This window comes from Oncorhynchus tshawytscha, linkage group LG14 (assembly GCF_018296145.1).
Source record: "Oncorhynchus tshawytscha isolate Ot180627B linkage group LG14, Otsh_v2.0, whole genome shotgun sequence".
Taxonomy (NCBI): Eukaryota; Metazoa; Chordata; class Actinopteri; order Salmoniformes; family Salmonidae; genus Oncorhynchus; species Oncorhynchus tshawytscha.
The window spans coordinates 46,390,640-46,416,715 of NC_056442.1; the positions used below are offsets into that span (position 1 = coordinate 46,390,640).

The 26,076-nt window shown below is 43.1% G+C and overlaps 1 pseudogene; it reads right to left on the bottom strand.

The window, feature by feature from the left end:
- The window catches only part of LOC121839164, a 285,007-nt pseudogene that overhangs the window by 194,790 nt on the left and 64,141 nt on the right, over positions 1 to 26,076 (bottom strand).

Below are 26,076 nucleotides of genomic sequence, written 5' to 3' on the forward strand. Positions count from 1 at the left end.
GTATTGTCACATCTGGTGGCTTATCCATTGAAAAAGTGTCACCCTAAAAATACAGTACCTAGGTATATGGTTGGATGCAAGTTGTCCTTTGAAGTTCATATGGATAATCTTGTGAGGAAACTTACATTGAAATTGGGTTTTAATTTTCGTAATAATAACGCTTGCTTCCCACTTACGGCTAGAACGAAGCTTGTTCAGGCCACTTTTCTCTCTGTAATTGATTATGGTGATTTGCTGTATATGCATGCAACCTCTGTCTTACAAAGACTAGACTCTACTTATCATGCACTCCTGCGCCTTAATACAAATGCCAAGACACCCACCATTGCACCTCACTTTATATGCACAGAAAGCTACATTTGTATGTGTTCATCTACAAAGCACTTTTGGGTAAACTCCCTCTTTACCTCTGTAGTCTGGTCTCCTTCACCACCAGCAGTTACCATTCCCGGTCTGCTAGGTGGTTGCTACTTAAAGTCCCCAGGACATTTACAATATAAGACGAGACTGCCTTTTTGTCTTGTGCACCAGAGGCATGGAATATTCTATAATCCATGCTTCATCTAGATGCAGTACATTCGGAAAGTATTCAGAGCCCTTGACTTTTTCGACATTTTATTCTAAAATGGATTAAATCGTTTTTCCTCATCAATTTACACACAACACCCCATAATGACAAAGCAAAAAAAGTTATCTTGACATTTTTACAAAGGTATTAAAAACAATGAACAGAAATATCACATTTACATAAGTATTCAGACCCTTTACTCAGTACTTTGTTGAAGCACCTTTGGCAGCGATTACAGCCATGAGTCTTTTTGGCTTCTGCAGAGAATAATGGGAGAAACTCCCCAAATACAGTTTTGCCAAGCTTGTACAAAATTTTTTGCCTCATCATTGTGTTTAGATTGATGAGGAAAAAACAAATCAACATTTTTTTTTACCCCTTTTTCTCCCCAATTTCATGGTCTCCAATAGTTTTTTTTGTAGCTACTATCTTGTCTCATCGCTACAACTCCCATACGGGCTCGGGAGAGACGAAGGTTGAAAGTCATGCGTCCTCCGATACACAACCCAACCAAGCCGCAGTGCTTCTTAACACAGCGCGCATCCTACCCGGAAGCCAGCCACACCAATGTGTCGGAGGAAACACCGTGCACCTGGCAACCTTGGTTAGCGTGCACTGCGCCCTGCCCGCCACAGGAGTCACTGGTGTGTGATGAGTCAAGGATATCCCTACCGACCAAGCCTTCCCTAACCCGGACGACGCTATGCCAATTGTGTGTCGCCCCACGGACCTCCCGGTCGCGGCTGGTTGCGATAGAGCTTGGGCGCAAACCCAGGGTCTCTGGTGGCACAGCTGGTACTGCAGTACAGTGCCCTTAACCACTGCGCCACCCGGGAGGTAACGTAACAACATTTTGAAAGTCAAGGGGTTCTGAATACTTTCCAAATGCACTGTATATCACTGATGGGTTGCACCACAGTTCAGCGGTTGATGCAATTTATCCAAAGATGGGTTTTAAGACAAAACATTATAGATACTATAAGACCGAAGAATTTTCCCTCTGTCAACATAAATTCAGCAATTCCATTTTTAGAATATATAAATACATATAAACTAGACACCTTCAATGCAAGCTAATGGATGTTAAGCTTCATAGTTGATGCTGCATCACGTCGTACTGTATAAACAAGGTTACAGGGGGAGGTCTGAGAACAGGGATTACCTGTTGATGTTGTGGATGAAGGACTAGTAATGCTTAGTTCACTGCATTAAGTTGTCCCTAGCTTTCACTTCCAACCTCCCTCTGGTAAAGGTTAGGGAAGGTCTACCATGGGCAGGACCGTCTGTTCAGCCATGCCTATTCACTCAGTCAGTTCACCACCAAGGACAGGGTTCTCACTATCAGCACCATGGACAGGGTTCTCACCATTCACCCAGCCAGTTCAGCACCATGGACAGGGCAGCTGTTAACGACAAGGTAGAGTGTGGGCAAACTGGGCAAACAGGCCTCCCCACATTGACAGCGCAGTATCCTATCCTAGCAGGCGCAGGCCCCAACTGGCCACATTGGTTGGTATGCAGCGTCTATTGACAGACAGACAGACAGACATCTCCTGAGGATCTGTTTCTAATGCTCTCCTCCTCAGCAGTTTCCTCTTTTACGCTGTCATGCTATTTATTTCTCTTCCTTCCATTGCCATGACAACCAGATGCTGCATACCAACCAATGTGGCCAGTCGGGTCCTGCTAGGATAGGATCCTGCACTGTCAATGTGGGGAGGCCTATTTGCCCAGTTTGCCCACACTCTGCCTTGTAGTTACCAGCTCTAACTTAAATTCTTCCAATTCATAATTGTCATCATTTCAGACAGGAGGGCAGGGGGGAAACTAATGACATCAGTGTTTACTTTGAGATGAAGAGGGCAGGAGAGGAGAGGAAACTAACGACATCAGTGTTACTTTGAGATGAAGAGGGGAAGAGCTACATCTGTACCTCCCTGGGGTATCCCACTAGAACACCCCATACACACACACCCCATAAGTCTTTGAAGAGTGCAACACGGGCACAGTGAGAGGCTTGACAGCACCATGACAACCAGCCATTCCGTAGTCAATCTTCTGCTCGTTCATTCATTCAACATCTGGGTGCTGCCTGCCTGCCTGCCTGCATAGGGAAAAATGTCAAGTCTTTCATGATTCATATTCATTTAGGGTGCTTAGCCAGAACGTGTTACAGACAAAAAGAGATTCTCAGCCAAAGAGATTAATTCCAGGTCCGATCAACTGAGGCCACTCCCACTATGTAAATCACACACACACAGAGATTAAATTAATATAGAGTGGGGAGAACAAGTATTTGATACACTGCTGATTTTGCAGGTTTTCCTACTTACAAAGCATGTAGAGGTCTGTAATTTATATCATAGGTATACTTCAACTGTGAGAGACGGAATCTAAAACAAAAATCCAGAAAATCACATTGTATGATTTTTAAGTAATTCATTTGCATTTTATTGCATGACATATGTATTTGATACATCAGAAAAGCAGACCTTAATATTTGGTACAGAAACCTTTGTTTGCAATTACAGACATCATACGTTTCCTGTAGTCCTTGACCAGGTTTGCACACACTGCAGCAGGGATTTTGGCCCACTCCTCCATACAGCCCTTCTCCAGATCCTGGGCAATATGGACTTTCAGCTCCCTCCAAAGATTTTTTTATTGGGTTCAGGTCTGGAGACTGGCAAGCAGGCCACTGCCAGGACGATTTGAGATACAGCCCTTCTCCAGATCCTGGGCAATATGGAGCCACTCCTTCAGTTGCTCTGGCTGTGTGTTGCTCTGGCTGTGGTCGTTGTCATGCTGGAAAACCCAGGCACGACCCATATTCAATGCTCTTTCTGAGGGAAGGAGGTTGTTGGCCAGGATCTCGCGATACATGGCCCCATCCATCCTCCCCTCAATACGGTGCAGTCGTCCTGTCCCCTTTGCAGAAAATCATCCCCAAAGAATGATGTTTCCACCTCCATGCTTCACGGTTGGGATGGTGTTCTTGGGGTTGTACTCATCCTTCTTCCTCCAAACACGGCGAGTGGAGTTTAGACCAAAAAGCTCTATTTTTGTCTCATCAGACCACATGACCTTCTCCCATTCCTCCTCTGGATCATCCAGATGGTCATTGGCAAACTTCAGACGGGCCTGGACATGTGCTGGCTTGAGCAGGGGGACCTTGCGTGCTAGGGGGGGGGGGCTTACTAATGGTTTTCTTTGAGACTGTGATCCCAGGTCTCTTCAGGTCATTGACCAGGTCATTGACCAGGTCCTGCCATGTAGTTCTGGGCTGATCCCTCATCTTCCTTATGATCATTGATGCCCCACGAGGTGAGATCTTGCATGGAGCCCCAGACCGAGGGTGATTGACTGTCATCTTGAACTTCTTCCATTTTATAATACTTGCGCCAAAAGTTGTTGCCTTCTCACCAAGCTCCTTGCCTATTGTCCTGTAGCCCATCCCAACCTTGTGCAGGTCTACAATTTTATCCCTGATGTCCTTACACCCTCTCTGGTCTTGGCCATTGTGGAGAGGTTGGAGTCTGTTTGATTGAGTGTGTGGACAGGTGTCTTTTATACAGGTAACGAGTTCAAACAGGTGCAGTTAATACAGGTAATGAGTGGAGAACAGGAGGGCTTCTTAAAGAAAAACTAACAGGTCTGTGAGAGCCGGAATTCTTACTGGTTGGTAGGTGATCAAATACTTATGTCATACAATAAAATGCTAATTAATTACTTAAAAAACATACAATGTGATTTTCTGGATTCCGTCTCTCACAGTTGATGTGTACCTATGATAAAAATTACAGATCTCTACATGCTTTGTAAGTAGGAAAACCTGCAAAATCGGCAGTGTATCAAATACTTGTTCTCCCCACTGTATATATATACACACACACACACACACACACACCATTGACAGAGAGAAGGTAATCACAGGTGAGGCAGACGAGCAGGCCTCTGAGGATCATCTCACAGGGTGCACTCCAGCTCTCCCGTAGCGTCGCTTGGACCGGGGGACTCATGATCTCCGCCGGGACGAATATTTGGACAGCAAAGCTGACAAACACTCCAAAGGAGTACAGGATCGTCACCATCTGATTGGCTCTGCATAGAGAGTGAGAACTGCTAAGTGTATTTGTAACAGAGCCTGGTGTCTTTGGAATAGAGGCCCTACAATGTTTTGCCTACAGGCTCAGCTGTATTTAGTATACAGGCTCTGGCCAAAGTGGCCAATGTGAGCAAGCGGGGGAGAGACTGCCTTGTTCAGGGAGGTGACCAAGAACCCAATGGTCACTCTTACAGAGCTCCAGAATTCCTCTGTGGAGATGGGAGAACCTTCTAGAAGGACAACCATCTCTGTAGCACTCCACCAATCAGCCTGTTAGAATATTTACAGATAAATACACAGAGAAGGGAACTATCGATCAATGGAAAAAGTTGTTTTTCTATAACGGGGAACTGAAGATTAAATGGGTCAGGGACACAGGTTGTTTTTCAGTTCAACATCTGCTTAGAATATGTGTAGGGGTTCCAGTCCAGGACTCATAGATACATGTGGCAATTTCTCATTGGTGCAAATTGTCTATACATTGAGCCTGAAACAGGATACTGGGTATTTGGCCATTGGCCCAATTATATTGCAAGGAACTCTAATTGCTCAATTACAGGCTAGGCTTGGGTATAAACTATATGTCTCCTTTTTCTCAGTGTTTTGTACACTGAACAGGGAATAATGAACATCTACCAGACACTTTCCAACATAACTATGATTTGTTCTCTTTGAATAAATATATTTTTCTCCCACTGATTTGCTTTGGGGTCTGTGTTATTCAAGAATAACATCAACTGCTAACAGCTCTTTATGGTAGAGTGGCCAGACGGATGTCATTCCTCAGTAAAAGGCATATGACAGCACACTTGGAGTTTGCAAAAGGCACGTAAAGGACTGTGAGAAACAAGATTGTCTGGTCTGATGAAACCAAGATTGAACACTTTGGCCTGAATGCCAAGCGTCACGTCTGGAACAAACCTGGCACCATCCCTACGGTGAAGCATGGTGGTGGCAGCATCATGCTGTGGGGATGTTTTTCAGCGGCAGGGACTGGGAGACTAGTCAGGATCAAGGGAAAAATGAAAGGAGCAAAGTAGAGCGATATCCTTGATGAAAACCTGCTCCAGAGCGCTCAGGACCTCAAACTTGGACAAAGGTTCATTTTCCATCAGGACAACGATACTCAGCACAGTCAAGACAATACAAGAGTGGCTTCGGGACAAGTCTCTGAATGTCCTTGAGTGGCACAGCCAGAGCCCAGACTTGAACCCCATCTAACATCTCTGGAGAGACCTGAAAATACCTGTGCAGCAATGCTGCCAATCCAACCTGACAGAGCTTGAGAGGATCTGTAGAGAATAATGGGAGAAACTACCCAAATACAGGTGTGCCAAGATTGTAGTGTCATACCAAAGAAGACTTGAGGCTGTAATCGCTGACAAAGGTGCTTCAACAAAGTACTGAGTAAAGGGTCTGAATACTTATGTAAATGTGATTTGTTTTATTTTTTTGCTTTGTCATTATGGGATATTGTGTGTAAATTGATAAGGAAAAAAACATATTTAATACATTCATAATGAATGCATTACCAGACATTAAAGTAAACGTACTACTGGTGATATATGTAATGGGGAATGGATATACACTAACAATCAATCAAACACAAACAATTCACACAATGAAGTCATGAAACAATGAATGTGCACAAATGGGCGGGAGAGAGGACATTCTGGAGAGACATGCATTGTGCAGCCACACTCCCCTTCTTGGACTGTACCATCCCCGCGGCATCCGCAATGGATTAGTCTCGGCCTCTGCAACGGATTAGTTAAATGAGACGGGCACGAAAAAGACGGGTGCTCGTGTGCCATAAAAATAAATATATATAGACAGGACATATATATATATATATATATATATAAGACCTAGTAAATTTTACATCAATGGCAGTCAATATTAATCATCACCTTAATTCAGTCTCATCTGAAAGTTGTAAATTCTTGGTTATCTTCAAGAACCCTGGCTAACAAGTTGAATCAGCAATACAAAATTGGGTTTAATTATTTATTTACTAAATACCTAACTAATCACACAGACTTACATATACACATAATGAATTATAACTTTATTACAAATTACGTCATAAAGGAAAACGTCCCTAGCGGGCAGAATAGATATGACAGCTTGTTACACAAAAGAAAAGGGGCTGGGTTTGAGTGAAAGAGCGGGAAGACTGAGGAACAAAGGGTGAAGCTTTGCTATCGTAAATACAGTATCTTATGCATTTACTAAATTACCGCCCATTTGGAACAGTAAAATGCAATAAATATTTACTCTGAGCTGTGCTTCAGTAGGTTGGTGGTAGATGGAAGGCCGTGTTGCCAAACCGAGTCCTTTGTCCTTTGAAGAATGTCTCTGGTGGTCAATTGGATACGTTGTAGTAACGTAGTTGTGTGATAGACGGGAAACTCTGTCTGTTCCTTCCTAACCCTCGTTTGCAGCTGCTGTTGCTAACTCAATGACTAGGAGGTATCACTTCTCTAGTGAATAAGAGTTCAAAGTTCATACCATTCGCAACCAAACCTCACGCTGATGTTGGCTTCATTCTGTAGTTATTATCTGAACCATTCTGACATCGGACCGTAGTCCTCACTTCCTCGGAACAGGAGGTTACATTTTCGTCACGGCTTTATATAGTGGAGCGAGAAGGGTGTGTCTGAAAAGTTTTATAACCCATGTCTCTTCACAGGGGCGGACCACTGATTCAGCAGAGCCCTAACCTTATGAAAACCCAATTCTCACATTTTAGAAGCTAAAATCACATTTCATCCCATCACGAATAATTTCATATTCAAACATTTAAATTGAACAACAATTCCATGTGATTCCGATAACTCTGATGTGTAGACTTTCCACTGTAGAGTTTATGTCATCTGATCATTGATGAGAATGTCTCAGATGACAACCGAACTGACATCATATTCATTAAGTACCACTGCATATGTTCAATTGTTCGGATTACCAGAATATAGTTAATTTCCCCCCACCTTCTGATGTTCCCAGAATCTCTATGTTAACCGAGGGTTTGCAAATGTAACATCAGTAGGGTAGAGAGGGGAAAAGGGGGTGAAGAGGTATTTATGACTGTCATCAACCTACCCCCAGGCCAACGTCATTACAGGACCCATGGTTAATCACACCATACACTGCTTTATTCCTCTGGGGTGGTGTGTGTGTGTGAGACACTGGCCTCATCTCAGCAGCCTGCCTGTATATCCGCCACACTTTCTTCCAACACACCTATGACAAGCCTCTTGCAACACACTTTCTCCTCCTATAGACCAAAAAATGTCACATAACCTTGTTGTTAAACACACTTTACACCAAACAATGTCACTGACCCATGTTGTTAAACACACTTTACACCAAAACAGGGCTGTCCCCGACGAAGAAAAAGCATCAGTCGACCAAAAGTTCTGTTCCTTTGACCAATCGATTGATAGAAATGTTTAAAAGTATTTTTCTATATATAGTCATACCCTATGTGTTTTAATAAAATCAACTATGTATACACATTGAGCTTGTCTGATGCTTTAATAAGCACACTGTTTGATTACATGAGACAGAAATGACTCAAGAGAGAACCAGAGATCAAGATAACCACAAGAAAAAACTTAACCTGCTCCTACTGACTTTCAGAGATTCTGCCGTTACTCTCCTGAAGTTGCCGGTAGTAGGCTACACGAGGAGTCGGCAAGCTTTCTCATGTGGAATGCAAATTTATCTTACCATTTCTACCGATCTGAGTGCCAGTTATAGTTTTCATGTGCACATTTTCGTGGAACAGTTTGTAAGGGTTCTCGTCCTCTTCTAAGGAGGAGTAGCGAGAAGGATCGGAGGACCAATGCGCAGCTTGGTAAGTGTCCTTAATGTTTAATCAAAACACAACAGAACACTGAATAAAAACAATAAACGTGAATAAAAGAAACAGTCCCCTGTGGCAACAAGCACTGACACGGAAGACAAACACCCACAACTCAAGTGAAACCAGGCTACCTAAGTATGATTCTCAATCAGGGACAACGATTGACAGCTGCCTCTGATTGAGAACCATACTAGGCTGAACACAGAAATCCCAAATTATAGAAAAATGAACATAGACTGCTCACCCAACTCACGCCCTGACCATACTAAAACAAAGATGTAATAACAGAACTAAGGTCAGAACGTGACACAGTTCAATTTCTAATAACGTCATCATATCTCAAAATCATTTTCATGTGATTAATCAACATTCTATCCAAATCTAAATTAAATTGATACAAACCTAAAAAGTAACTTCCATTGCCATTGCCAACTATGTAAAAATAGCCTATATAAAGCCAACAAATAAAAGCATTGCAGCCTGCAGGTAGAAAATATCCTGATAAAAATAAATATCCTATAAATCACATTGGCTACACATGGCCTCTCTGCAATAACTTGAAACATTATTTCAACTATCAATTTGGTCCAGGCCTGAAGCTGGTGCTAGCAAACATGCAACATTGTGTAAAATACTCTGGGCCCTCAGTGTTTCCCCTGCCAGTGAGCTCTGGACAGACACAGCTGTAGGCTATTTGTGCAAGGGATAATAAGTAATCAGGAAGCCTTTTTTTATGATGTTTCCACTTGATCAGAGCATGACATTTTTCCCTTTCACGCTGAGTGGTTATCAAAAGGAAGAGAGCTGGAAAGATTTTTTAAATACATGTCTTTCTCAACGGCTATAAAAATAGACTTACGTTTGCTTGCTGTTTGAGGTGAAGAAAACAGCACTTTGAGAAGCTCCACAGGTCATTAGTGGTGGTGCGTTCTGCTAATCCCCAAAACTATCAGACCCCCAAATGGGCACATTTATATGCCTAAATTTGCACGCACACCTACTTCTATGTGTAATCAGGTGCCCGTCCTTAATCAACATGTACAGTAGCACTCCAAACAGAAGACAATGACTAAATTGACAAAACTCGTAAATGGAATGTAATCAAACAAACTTGTTTCTCACACGTGTAGCATAGGTTGTGCACTCCGCAAACAACGTGTCCACTGACAGCGAGAACGGTAAAAGACTGGAATAAAATGATATTGAATGCATTAATAAACCTTAACGTAACCAAAAACATTGTAGATAAGAAAGTACAGAAATGAACAGTAAATGTAGTACTAGTGATATATGTAATTGGGAAATGAAATACACTATCACTCAAACACAAACAATTCACACAATGAAGTCATGAAACAATGAATGTGCACAAATGGGCGGGAGAGAGGACATTCTGGAGAGAGACGTGCATTGTGCAGCCACAAAAAAGGGGGAGGCAACATCATGTTGTGGGGATGCATTGCTGCAGGAGGGGCTGGTGCTTTTCAAAAAATAGATGGTATCATGAGGGAGGAAAATTATGTGGATATATTGAACCAACATCTCAAGACATCAGTCAGGAAGTCAAAGCTTGGTCACAAATGGTGCTTCCAAATGGACAATGACCCCAAGCATACTTCCAAAGTTGTGGAAAATTGGCTTAAGGACAACAAAGTCAAGGTATTGGAGTTGTAAGGTTCTGGGTGTCGTGAGTGGGAAGTCAGGCGCAGGAAACAGAGAGTTCAATATAGTGCTCTTTTAATGCACACATGGTGAACAACGACCCCCCCACGAAACACTGGGTGCTCAAAACAAATGCCCCAGACAAAAACTGTCCAGCAAACTCCACGAACATAAACCAACACGTTCGTCTACACCAAACACAAAGGTTACAATCATTAATCCCGCACAAAGAAACGGGCGGGCCGGCTGACTAATAAAGCCCAACTAATTACAACAAACTCAAAACAGGTGTAACCAATAAACACATAAGGAGGGGGAGGAAAGGATCAGTGGCAGCTAGTATGCCGGTGACGACGACCGCCGAGCGCCACCCGAACGGGAAGGGGAGCCACCTTCGGTCGGAGTCGTGACAGGAGTGGCCATCACAAAGCCCTGACCTCAATCCTATAGAACATTTGTGGGCAGAACTGAAAAAGCGTGCACGAGCAAAGGAGGCCTACAAACCTGACTCAGTTACACCAGCTCTGTCAGGAGGAATGGGCCAAAAATCACCCAACTTATTGTGGGAAGCATGTGGAAGGCTACCTGAAACATTTGGCCCAAGTTAAACAATTTAAAGGCAATGCCACCAAATACTAATTGAGTGTATGTAAACTTCTGACCCACTGGGAATGTGATGAAGTAAAAAATTAAACAAATCACACTACTATTATTCTGACATATCACATTCTTAAAATAAAGAGGTGATCCTAACTGACCTAAGAGAGGGGATTTTTACTAGGAATAAGTGTCAGGAATTGTGAAAAACTGAGTTAAAACGTATTTGGCTAAGGTGTATGTAAACTTCCGACTTCGATTGTATATACGTGTGTGTGTGTGTGTGTGTGTGTGTGTGTGTGTGTGTGTGTGTATGTGTGTGTGTGTGTGTGTGTGTGTATATATATATACACAGTGCCGAAGGAAAGTATTCAGACCACATCACTTTATTCACATTTTGTTACGCTACAGCCTTATTCTAGAATTGATTAAATAAATAAGAAATATACACACAATTCCCCATAATGACAAAGTGAAAACAGGTTCTCATAAATGTTTGCAAATGTATTAAACATTTTAAAAATAAATACCTTAGACTCAAATTTGAGCTCAGGTGCATCCTGTTTGCATTGATTATCCTTGAGATGTTACTACAACTTGATTGGAGTCCACCTGTGGTAATTTCAATTGATTTGACATGACTTGGAAAGGCACACAACTGTCTATGTAAGGTTCCACGGTTGACTGTGCATGTCAGAACAAAAAACAAACCATGAGGTTGAAGGATTTGTCTGCAGAGTTACGAGATAGGATTGTGTCTAGGCACAGATCTGGGGAAGGGTACCAAAACATTTCTGCAGAAGAACGAAATGGCCTCCATCATGCAATAAGTTTGGAACCACCAATTCTCTTCCTAGAGCTGGTAGCCCGGCCAAACTGAGCAATTGGGGGAGAAGGGCCTTGGTCAGGGAGCTGTCTCGTCCCCCTTCTCTCTCATCCCCCTTCTCTCTCGTCCCCCTTTCCCCTTCTCTCTCGTCCCCCTATCCCCTTCTCTCTCTCGTCCCCCTTTCCCCTTCTCTCTCGTCCCCTATCCCCTTCTCTCTCGTCCCCCTATCCCCTTCTCTCTCGTCCCCCTATCCCCTTCTCTCTCGTCCCCCTATCCCCTTCTCTCTCGTCCCCCTTTCCCCTTCTCTCTCGTCCCCCTATCCCCTTCTCTCTCTATCCCCCTATCCCCTATCTCTCTCTCCCCCTATCCCCTTCTCTCTCGTCCCCCTATCCCCTTCTCTCTCGTCCCCCTATCCCCTTCTCTCTCGTCCCCTATCCCCTTCTCTCTCGTCCCCTATCCCTTCTCTCTCGTCCCCCTTTCCCCTTCTCTCTCGTCCCCCTATCCCCTTCTCTCTCGTCCCCCTATCCCCTTCTCTCTCGTCCCCCTATCCCCTTCTCTCTCGTCCCCCCCTATCCCCTTCTCTCTCGTCCCCCTATCCCCTTCTCTCTCATCCTCCTTTTCCCTTCTCTCTCATCCCCGTATCCCCTTCTCTCTCATCTCCCTATCCCCTTCTCTCCCATCCCCTTTTCCCCTTCTCTCCCGCCCCCTTTTCCCTCTTCTCCCATCCCCCTTTCCCTCACGCTTTCTCCCTCTTCCCCTTTCTGTCTCTCTCTCTGCACCCATCTCTCTCATCCCCTTTGCCCCTTCTCTCTCACCCCCTTTTCCCCTCTCTCCCTCTCCCATCCCCCTTTCCTCTCTCCCCCTTCTCTCTCTCTGCCCCATCTCTCTCGTCCCCTTTTCCCCTCCTCTCCCGCCCCCCCCTCTCCCGTCACTCTCCTCCCGTCCCCCCCTTCTCTCCCTCCTCCTCTCCTCTGCAGGGATTAGCCCCCTGCCAAGCCACAGAGAGGGATTCTATTGTAAATGATTCATCAAGTTTATCACACCGCAAAGACCTGCCGCACACTACCAGAGGGAAAGCCATGAAATACATTCTTCTCCCAGTTCTGACAACAGACAAGGCCCACAGGCAGAAACCCAGCAGAGGGTAAGAAGGGACAGGAAGAATAGGCCATTAGGGAAAAAGAGGAGGCAATAGTGCCAAGTACAGGCCCATTGAGGAAGAAAATTGAGGAAGGAAAGTACAGTGGAGACCTGGGAGGAGAGTTTATACTGGGTGCTGAGCTGTGAGGGAATGGTTGGGTGAATGAGACACAATGATAGAGAGAGTGAGAGAAAGGGGGAACAAGATAAGTGGCAATGGTGTAAGTCCCTACTAGCCAGGAACCCGAGAGGATGGAGGATAGCAACTCATACTATGAGTGTACAGGGAGTGGGGGAGAAGACAGCAAACAACCCTTAAATATGAGACAAAATGCAGAGAGGAAGAAAGACAAAATGGAGTGAGGAGGAAGATGAGAGAGGAGGAAGACAAAATGGAGCGAGGTGGAAGGGGAGAGAGGAGGAAGACAAAATGGAGCGAGGGGGAATAGGAGAGGAGGAAGACAAAATGGAGCAAGGTGGAAGGGGAGAGAGGAGGAAGACTAAATGGAGCGAGGTGGAAGGGGAGGAAGACAAAATGGAGCGAGGTGAGAGAGGAGGAAGACAAAATGGAGCGAGGAGGAAGGGAGAGAGGAAGACAAAATGGAGCGAGGAGGAAGGGAGAGAGAAGGAAGACAAAATGGAGTGAGGAGGAAGGGGAGAGAAGAGGAAGCCAAAATGGAGAGAGGAGGAAGGGGAGAGAGGAGGAAGACAAAATGGAGCGAGGAGGAAGGGGAGAGAGGAGGAAGACAAAATTGAGAGAGGAAGAAGGGAGGGAGGAGGAAGACAAAATGGAGTGAGGAGGAAGGGGAGAGAGGAGGAAGACAAAATGGAGTGAGGAGGAAGGGGAGAGAGGAGGAAGACAAAATGGAGTGAGGAGGAAGGGGAGAGAGGAGGAAGACAAAATGGAGTGAGGAGGAGGGGAGAGGCAATATCACCCACTGCATTGGCCAGAGCGAGAGACTCATGGTATACACCAGACTGAGGAGCTCACAATTTCTGCATGGGGAATAGACAAGCAGCAAAACGCCACTCTAAACGCCAGTTGCACGCTCCATTGTGTTTCTCCAGTGGCCGCCACTGAAAAGTCTCTTCATCTTGGCTCCTGTTCAGCATGCATGCAAGCAATGTCAGCTAGTTATCTGGGACCCGCAGATATGATCCATTCACTACATTTCCACTTCCCACATCATAAAAATAAAATCTATGTTATAATGTTGAATTAATGTGTTAAACTGATTGTATTTGCAAAAAGTAATTAAAATGAATTTCGTATTTTTAACATAAATCTTTTAACATAAATCCAATGACATGACTGACATTTTGTGTTGATTTCATGTTAAATTCACGTTAGTTGGCAAGTCAACCAAATGTAAATCAAAACTAGATGTTGAAATGGCATCTGTGCCCAGTGGGTAGTCTTCTCTTGCCACTTTCTCCCTCTCTTTAAAGTGGGATACAGATACAATTTGTCTTGCCAGTGAAAAATGGAGAATCTCATACTCATAATTTTTATGCAGGCATGGGGCATCTTGGGGGGCATGACCATTTTCACAAATATCATCTTTACAAAAGCTGTTGCAAGTTCACGCCAAGGTGAGGGTGAGTGTACTTGAATGCTAGTGTTTGTGTTCTTGCATGTGTTTCTGTGTTCTTGCATGTGTTTCTGTGTTCTTGCATGTGTTTCTGTGTTCTTGCATGTGTTTCTGTGTTCTTGCATGTGTGTGCTCTTGCATGTGTGTGTGTGTGTGTGTGTGTGTGTGTGTGTGTGTGTGTGTGTGTGTGTGTGTGTGTGTGTGTGTGTGTGTGTGTGTGTGTGTGTGTGTGTGTGTGTGTGTGTGTGTGTGTGTGTGTGTGTGTGTGTGTGTGTGTGCATGTGCATGTGCGTGCGTGCGTGCATGTGTGTGTGTGTGTGTGTGTGTGTGTGTGTGTGTGTGTGTGTGTGTGTGTGTGTGTGTGTGTGTGTGTGTGTGTGTGTGTGTGTGTGTGTGTGTGTGTGTGTGTGTGTGTGTGCGCCTGTGTTTTTGTTTAACTATCCTTGTGGATAGTAAAAGGACAGTAAAACAAGGAAAATTGGGGACATTTTGCCAGTCCTCACAAGGAAAAAGACTATTATAGGGTTAGGGGTTAGGTTTAGGGTTATGGTTACAATTAGGGTTAGAAGTAGGGTTAGGAGTTAGGGTTAGGTATAGTTTAGGGGTAAGGGTTTATGGTTAAGGTTAAGGCTTACATTTAGGGTTGGGGAAATTAGGATTTTGGATGGGAATCAATTCTTTGGTCCCCACAAGTATAGCAATACAAAACTGTGTGTGTGTGAGAGAGAGGTCTGGCTGGCACTTGATGAACCTGCATTTATCAAACATGAAGGATAATGAAATGTGCAGTCATCAATCACCTGAAAGATGTAACGCTAGTCTCCCCTCAGTCTAATTACATTTGGGCCTGCTGATTTATTAAATGAGACCCAAACAACTTTGGCAATTAAAGCACATTTTTTCTTCCTCACTTCCCGAGTGACAAACCTCACCATGGCTTCACCATAGCATACCTCATCTGGGCATGTTACACTGGGCCATACACACAGAAGACCTATGATCCTGACAGACTGGGAGCAGGCGGTCAGACACAAACCTTTGGTATTAATTATCTTTTCGTCCCGTAGATTATTTGGAAACGATCGTCTTTAAGCTTTGCATGCGTTAGCCCAGACTGACCTATTTTATTTTTTAATAGTACATATTTGTCTCATTATTCACAGAATCTCAGAATTCACTGCTTCAAGTTTAGTAGACTACCTCTCCTCTCTTAGTTGGGAGAGTGAGGTAAAGTGAACCCTTTATGTGTTGTGACAATATAATAGAGTAGGCATGCATAGGCGGAGAATCACCAGCCAGTTATCTTTCCAAGGTTTACTACAGTGTATGTAAATAAATATTGAGAAGAGGAGGGTACTCAACCAACACGAGTTGAGGTGCAATCAAAAACATTTATCATCATTGAAAAGGCACAACGTGCACATAGACTACCATGGTTAGCGAGCGTTGTGCCTTTTCATTTTCAATAAATATCGATTAATCATTTATTTGTCTCTGCCTGCAAATTGTCCTCCTAAAAAGTTGGGTTATATACTATATACAAAATTAGGCTCAAGAGAAACTGCAAAAGTCTGCTCTCATCATACTTGCTACTTCAAGTTCAGTAGCCATACATGCAAGATCAGGTGTGTGTGGTCTCAATTAAACAGAGTAGGCTATAGCTCAGGGGTACAAACTAGAGGTAGACCGATTATGATTTTTCAAAGCCGATACCGATTAAATCGGCAGATTTTTATTTATATATTTGTAATAATGACAATTACAACAATAATGAATAAACACTCATTTTAACTTCTTATAATACGTAAATAAAATCTATTAGGTCTCAAATAAATAATGAAACATGTTAAATTTGGTTTAAATAATGCAAAAACACAGTGTTGGAGAAGAAAGTAAAAGTGCAATATGTGCCATGTAAAAAAGCTAATGTTTAAGTTCCTTGCTCAGAACATGAGAACATCTGACAGCTGGTGATTCAATATTCCCAGTTCTTCAATATTCCCAGTTAAATTGTAGGTTGTAGTTATTACAGGAATTATGACGTGTCGACTATTTATCTCTATACCTTTTGTATTTCATATACCTTTGACTATTGTATGTTCTTATAAGCACTTTAGTATTTCCCACCTAATCTCGGGAGTTGATAGGCTTGAAGTCATTAACAGTGCAGTGCATCAAGCATTGCTAAGAGTTGCTTGAAAACGCAGTAAAGTGCTGTTTGAATGAATGCTTACGAGCCAGCTGCTGCCTATCATTGCTCAGTCAGACAGCTCTATCAAATCATAGACGTAATTATAATATAATAAACACACAAATACGAGCCTTTGGTCATTAATATGGTCAGATCCAGAAACTATCATTTCGAAAACAAACCGTTTGTTCTTTCAGTGAAATACGGAACAGTTCCGTATTTTATGGAACGGGTGGCATCCATAAGTCGAAATATTGCTGTTACATTGCACAACCTTCAATGTTATGTCATAATAATGTAAAATTCGGTTTTCACACAGTTTGCAACGAGCCAGGCAGCCCAAACTGTTGCATATACCCTGACTCTGCTTGCACTGAACGCAAGAGAAGAGACACAATTTCCATAGTTAATATTGCCTGCTAACATTAATTTCTTTTAACCAAATATGTTTAAAAAAATATATACTTCGGTGTATTGATTTTAAGAAAGGCATTGATGTTTATGGTCAGGTACATTTGTGCAAAGATTGTGCTTTTTTCGGCAATGCACTTTTGTTAAATCATGAACCGTTTGGGGAAGTTGAAGTAGGCTGTGATTCGATGATAAATTAACAGGCACCGCATTGATTATATGCAATGCAGGACAAGCTAGTTAACCTAGTAATATCATCAACCATGTGTAGTTAACTAGTGATTATGTGAAGATTGATTGTTTTTTATAAGTTAAGTTTAAATGCTAGCTAGCAACTTACCTTGGCTCCTTGCAGTTACAAGGTCATTTTGACGCTGCACTCGCGTAACAGGTGGTCAGCCTGCCACGCAGTTTCCTCGTGGATTGCAATGTAATCGGCCATAATCGGCATCCAAAAAGGCCGATTACCGATTGTTATGAACACTTGAAATCGGCCCTAGTTAATCGGCCATGCTGATTAATCGATCGATCCCTAGTACAAACTCTTTTGACCCACGACCCCATTTAGATATCTCAAAATTCTTGCGACCCCAGCCATGTGAAAACAATTCTGTAATTAACAGCCAATATTTTGGTTTAATACAGACAGGAGCACTGAACCCAGCTTTACACATATGAGCTGGCGAAGGGTACCATTACTTGGAACTCTGAAAAATACGAGGTCAAATCATGACGTGAGTGATCTTCAGGTCGGAAAGTCGGCACTCTAGAAAGATGCCAGAGTTCCCGAGTTGGAATTCCGAGTTGGATGACCATTCAAAACTTTTTTCTCCCCAGTCAGAGCTCGTTTTCTTTTCGAGTTCCCAGTTGTCTTGAACGCACTGAAGTCGGAGATTTCCCAGTTTCCAGTTGAGAGTTCTCAGTTGTTTTGAATGTGGAATTAATAATCAGAGGGAGACGGCAGGGTTTTGCCTTTGAGTCAGGAACCAAAACTCCTCCGCAGTGACCCATGGATGCATTCAGTCAAATTACAGCTCGATCAATTGTTCAATTTTACTTACAGGCATTTCAACTGAGCCAGGATCACAGTCAAATGGATTGGGAAGTAGTTCCCAAAGTGCTCTTCCAAGCGTTGGGGGTGAGCAGTCATCACTCGTGTGGGACTTAGAGTGCAGAGGTCTGCCTGCCATAGATGGAACCCCATCTGTGCACAGGCCCACCATGGAGTGTGTTTTCCATCAATATAGCCAGGCAGCACACTGAACATCCTCTATGGAATGTGTTTTTCATCAATATAGCCACGCAGCACACTGAACATCCCATTAGCAGTTTCATGCTCGGGAATCGTGAGACAGAACAATATGTCCTCGTGAATAGCATACCACGACATGTACAGTATAGCGAACAAAAGTCAATGCATGGGCATCTCAGCCGCACAGCTAACACCCATTTGGAGAACATGAGCTGACGAGTTTGAGTTGTTCAGTACGAGTTTCCTCTTGATTGCTAAGCAATAGCATCAAATATTTGTTTAACAGTGTTATGGCAAAGGTATTGATGTGAGTTTCTGTGCCTCTACCTCCCCACACATTGTTTTCACCATATCAATTGCGGCCGGTAATATCAAAATACCTGCAAAAGTGTGTGATTTCATAGCGTAGAGGGCCAAGACATTCACCATGGGAATTATTCAAGTGCAACGGTCAAGTGCGGCCTTTTCCCATTATCCAAGGACACTCTCTGGTTGAATTTTATCTTTTAGATTTGAATCATTTTAATTTAGATTTTTAAGGTTAAACACAATACAATGATTTTGATATACAAAAACCTATATTTTAATACAGTAGTCACAAACCATTTCTGACACCTATACCACTTCCACTAACAGATACCACTTCCACTAACAGATACCTATACTGCTTCCACTAACAGATACCACTTCCACTAACAGACACCTATACTACTTCCAATAACATATACCGCTTCCACTAACAGATACCACTTCCACTAACAGATACCACTTCCACTAACAGATACCGCTTCCACTAACAGATACCGCTTCCACTAACAGATACCTATACCACTTCCACTAACAGATACCGCTTCCACTAACAGATACCTATACCACTTCCACTAACAGATATCGCTTCCACTAACAGATACCTATACCACTTCCACTAACAGATACCGCTTCCACTAACAGATACCGCTTCCACTAACAGATACATATAACGCTTCCACTAACAGATACCTATACTGCTTCCACTAACAGATACCAATACTGCTTCCACTAACAGATACCTATACTGCTTCCACTAACAGATACCGCTTCCACTAACAGATACCGCTTCCACTAACAGATACCGCTTCCACTAACAGATACCGCTTCCACTAACAGATACCGCTTCCACCAACAGATACCGCTTCCACTAACAGATACCGCTTCCACTAACAGATACCACTTCCACTAACAGATACCGCTTCCGCTAACAGATACCGCTTCCACTAACAGATACCACTTCCACTAACAGATACCGCTTCCACTAACAGATACCGCTTCCACTAACAGATACCGCTTCCACTAACAGATACCGCTTCCACTAACAGATACCACTTCCACTAACAGATACCTATACTGCTTCCACTAACAGATACCGCTTCCACTAACAGATACCGCTTCCACTAACAGATACTGCTTCCACTAACAGATACCAATACTGCTTCCACTAACAGATACCTATACTGCTTCCACTAACAGATACCGCTTCCACTAACAGATACCGCTTCCACTAACAGATACCGCTTCCACTAACAGATACCGCTTCCACTAACAGATACCGCTTCCACTAACAGATACCTATACCGCTTCCACTAACAGATACCTATACCACTTCCACTAACAGATACCGCTTCCACTAACAGATACCACTTCCACTAACAGATACCGCTTCCACTAACAGATACCTATACCGCTTCCACTAACAGATACCACTTCCACTAACAGATACCTATACCACTTCCACTAACAGATACCTATACCACTTCCACTAACAGATACCGCTTCCACTAACAGATACCTATACCACTTCCACTAACAGATACCGCTTCCACGAACAGATATCGCTTCCACTAACAGATACCGCTTCCACTAACAGATACCGCTTCCACCAACAGATACCGCTTCCACTAACAGATACCACTTCCACTAAAAGATACCGCTTCCACTAACAGATACCGCTTCCACTAACAGATACCGCTCCCACTAACAGATACCTATACCGCTTCCACTAACAGATACCTATACCACTTCCACTAACAGATACCTATACCGCTTCCACTAACAGATACCTATAACGCTTCCACTAACAGATACCTATACCACTTCCACTAACAGATACCTATACCACTTCCACTAACAGATACCGCTTCCACTAACAGATACTGCTTCCACTAACAGATACCGCTTCCACTAACAGATACCACTTCCACTAACAGATACCTATACCACTTCCACTAACAGATACCACTTCCACTAACAGATACCTATACCACTTCCACTAACAGATACCACTTCCACTAACAGATACCTATACCACTTCCACTAACAGATACCACTTCCACTAACAGATACCGCTTCCACTAACAGATACCGCTTCCACTAACAGATACCGCTTCCACTAACAGATACCTATACCACTTCCACTAACAGATACCTATACCGCTTCCACTAACAGATACCACTTCCACTAACAGATACCTATACCGCTTCCACTAACAGATACCACTTCCACTAACAGATACCTATACCACTTCCACTAACAGATACCGCTTCCACTAACAGATACCACTTCCACTAACAGATACCACTTCCACTAACAGATACCGCTTCCACTAACAGATACCTATACCGCTTCCACTAACAGATACCGCTTCCACTAACAGATACCGCTTCCACTAACAGATACCTATACCACTTCCACTAACAGATACCGCTTCCACTAACAGATACCGCTTCCACTAACAGATACCGCTTCCACTAACAGATACCTATACCACTTCCACTAACAGATACCTATACCAGATACTTCCACTAACAGATACCACTTCCACTAACAGATACCTATACCACTTCCACTAACAGATACCACTTCCACTAACAGATACCTATACCACTTCCACTAACAGATACCGCTTCCACTAACAGATACCACTTCCACTAACAGATACCACTTCCACTAACAGATACCGCTTCCACTAACAGATACCTATACCGCTTCCACTAACAGATACCGCTTCCACTAACAGATACCGCTTCCACTAACAGATACCTATACCACTTCCACTAACAGATACCGCTTCCACTAACAGATACCTATACCACTTCCACTAACAGATACCTATACCGCTTCCACTAACAGATACCTATACCACTTCCACTAACAGATGCCGCTTCCACTAACAGATACCTATACCACTTCCACTAACAGATACCACTTCCACTAACAGATACCTATACCACTTCCACTAACAGATACCACTTCCACTAACAGATACCTATACCACTTCCACTAACAGATACCACTTCCACTAACAGATACCTATACCACTTCCACTAACAGATACCTATACCGCTTCCACTAACAGATACCTATACCGCTTCCACTAACAGATACCTATACCGCTTCCACTAACAGATACCTATACCACTTCCACTAACAGATACCACTTCCACTAACAGATACCTATACCACTTCCACTAACAGATACCTATACCACTTCCACTAACAGATACCTATACCACTTCCACTAACAGATACCGCTTCCACTAACAGATACCGCTTCCACTAACAGATACCTATACCACTTCCACTAACAGATGCCGCTTCCACTAACAGATACCTATACCACTTCCACTAACAGATACCACTTCCACTAACAGATACCACTTCCACTAACAGATACCTATACCACTTCCACTAACAGATACCACTTCCACTAACAGATACCTATACCACTTCCACTAACAGATACCTATACCGCTTCCACTAACAGATACCTATACCGCTTCCACTAACAGATACCTATACCACTTCCACTAACAGATACCACTTCCACTAACAGATACCTATACCACTTCCACTAACAGATACCTATACCACTTCCACTAACAGATACCTATACCGCTTCCACTAACAGATACCTATACCACTTCCACTAACAGATACCACTTCCACTAACAGATACCTATACCACTTCCACTAACAGATACCTATACCACTTCCACTAACAGATACCTATACCACTTCCACTAACAGATACCGCTTCCACTAACAGATACCGCTTCCACTAACAGATACCTATACCGCTTCCACTAACAGATACCTATACCGCTTCCACTAACAGATACCTATACCACTTCCACTAACATATACCTATACCACGTCCACTAACACATACCGCTTCCACTAACAGATATCGCTTCCACTAACAGATACCGCTTCCACTAACAGATACCTATACCACTTCCACTAACACATACAGCTTCCACTAACAGATACCACTTCCACTAACAGATACCGCTTCCACTAACAGATACCTATACCACTTCCACTAACAGATACCGCTTCCACTAACAGATACCTATACCACTTCCACTAACAGATACCTATACCGCTTCCACTAACAGATACCTATACCACTTCCACTAACAGATGCCGCTTCCACTAACAGATACCTATACCACTTCTACTAACAGATACCACCTCCACTAACAGATACCTATACCACTTCCACTAACAGATACCACTTCCACTAACAGATACCTATACCACTTCCACTAACAGATACCACTTCCACTAACAGATACCTATACCGCTTCCACTAACAGATACCTATACCACTTCCACTAACAGATACCGCTTCCACTAACAGATACCTATACCACTTCCACTAACAGATACCGCTTCCACTAACAGATACCGCTTCCACTAACAGATACCACTTCCACTAACAGATACCGCTTCCACTAACAGATACCTATACCGCTTCCACTAACAGATACCTATACCACTTCCACTAACAGATACCGCTTCCACTAACAGATACCTATACCACTTCCACTAACAGATACCGCTTCCACTAACAGATACCGCTTCCACTAACAGATACCTATACCGCTTCCACTAACAGATACCTATACCGCTTCCACTAACAGATACCTATACCACTTCCACTAACAGATACCTATACCACTTCCACTAACAGATACCTATACCACTTCCACTAACAGATACCGCTTCCACTAACAGATATCGCTTCCACTAACAGATACCACTTCCACTAACTGATACCTATACCACTTCCACTAACAGATACCTATACCACTTCCACTAACACATACCTATACCGCTTCCACTAACAGATACCGCTTCCACTAACAGATACCACTTCCACTAACAGATACCGCTTCCACTAACAGATACCTATACCACTTCCACTAACAGATACCTATACCACTTCCACTAACAGATACCGCTTCCACTAACAGATACCTATACCGCTTCCACTAACAGATACCTATACCGCTTCCACTAACAGATACCTATTCCATTAACAGATACCTATACCGCTTCCACTAACAGATACCTATACCACTTCCACTAACAGATACCTATTCCACTAACAGATACCACTTCCACTAACAGATACCTATACTTCCACTAACAGATACCTATACCACTTCCACTAAGAGATACCACTTCCACTAACAGATACCGCTTCCACTAACAGATACCACTTCCACTAACAGATACCGCTTCCACTAACAGATACCTATACCACTTCCACTAACAGATACCTATACCGCTTCCACTAACAGATACCTATACCACTTCCACTAACAGATACCGCTTCCACTAACAGATACCGCTTCCACTAACAGATACCTATACCACTTCCACTAACAGATACCGCTTCCACTAACAGATACCTATACCACTTCCACTAACAGATACCACTTCCACTAACAGATACCTATACCACTTCCACTAACAGATACCACTTCCACTAACAGATACCTATACCACTTCCACTAACAGATACCACTTCCACTAACAGATACCGCTTCCACTAACAGATACCGCTTCCACTAACAGATACATATACCACTTCCACTAACAGATACCTATACCACTTCCACTAACAGATACCACTTCCACTAACAGATACCTATACAGATTCCACTAACAGATACCACTTCCACTAACAGATACCTATACCACTTCCACTAACAGATACCGCTTCCACTAACAGATACCACTTCCACTAACAGATACCACTTCCACTAACAGATACCGCTTCCACTAACAGATACCTATACCGCTTCCACTAACAGATACCACTTCCACTAACAGATACCGCTTCCACTAACAGATACCTATACCACTTCCACTAACAGATACCGCTTCCACTAACAGATACCTATACCACTTCCACTAACAGATACCTATACCGCTTCCACTAACAGATACCTATACCACTTCCACTAACAGATACCGCTTCCACTAACAGATACCTATACCACTTCCACTAACAGATACCTATACCACTTCCACTAACAGATACCTATACCACTTCCACTAACAGATACCTATACCGCTTCCACTAACAGATACCTATACCGCTTCCACTAACAGATACCTATACCGCTTCCACTAACAGATACCTATACCACTTCCACTAACAGATACCACTTCCACTAACAGATACCTATACCACTTCCACTAACAGATACCTATACCACTTCCACTAACAGATACCTAATACCACTTCCACTAACAGATACCGCTTCCACTAACAGATACCGCTTCCACTAACAGATACCTATACCACTTCCACTAACAGATGCCGCTTCCACTAACAGATACCTATACCACTTCCACTAACAGATACCACTTCCACTAACAGATACCACTTCCACTAACAGATACCTATACCACTTCCACTAACAGATACCACTTCCACTAACAGATACCTATACCACTTCCACTAACAGATACCTATACCGCTAACAGATTCCACTAACAGATACCTATACCGCTTCCACTAACAGATACCTATACCAACCACTAACAGATACCACTTCCACTAACAGATACCTATACCACTTCTAACACTAACACAGATACCTATACCGCTTCCACTAACAGATACCTATACCGCTTCCACTAACAGATACCTATACCACTTCCACTAACAGATACCACTTCCACTAACAGATACCTATACCACTTCCACTAACAGATACCTATACCACTTCCACTAACAGATACCTATACCACTTCCACTAACAGATACCTATACCACTTCCACTAACAGATACCTATACCTTCCACTAACAGATACCTATACCGCTTCCACTGACAGATACCTATACCGCTTCCACTAACAGATACCTATACCACTTCCACTAACAGATACCTATACCACTTCCACTAACACATACAGCTTCCACTAACAGATACCACTTCCACTAACAGATACCGCTTCCACTAACAGATACCTATACCACTTCCACTAACAGATACCGCTTCCACTAACAGATACCTATACCACTTCCACTAACAGATACCTATACCGCTTCCACTAACAGATACCTATACCACTTCCACTAACAGATGCCGCTTCCACTAACAGATACCTATACCACTTCTACTAACAGATACCACCTCCACTAACAGATACCTATACCACTTCCACTAACAGATACCACTTCCACTAACAGATACCTATACCACTTCCACTAACAGATACCACTTCCACTAACAGATACCTATACCGCTTCCACTAACAGATACCTATACCACTTCCACTAACAGATACCGCTTCCACTAACAGATACCTATACCACTTCCACTAACAGATACCGCTTCCACTAACAGATACCGCTTCCACTAACAGATACCACTTCCACTAACAGATACCGCTTCCACTAACAGATACCTATACCGCTTCCACTAACAGATACCTATACCACTTCCACTAACAGATACCGCTTCCACTAACAGATACCGCTTCCACTAACAGATACCTATACCGCTTCCACTAACAGATACCTA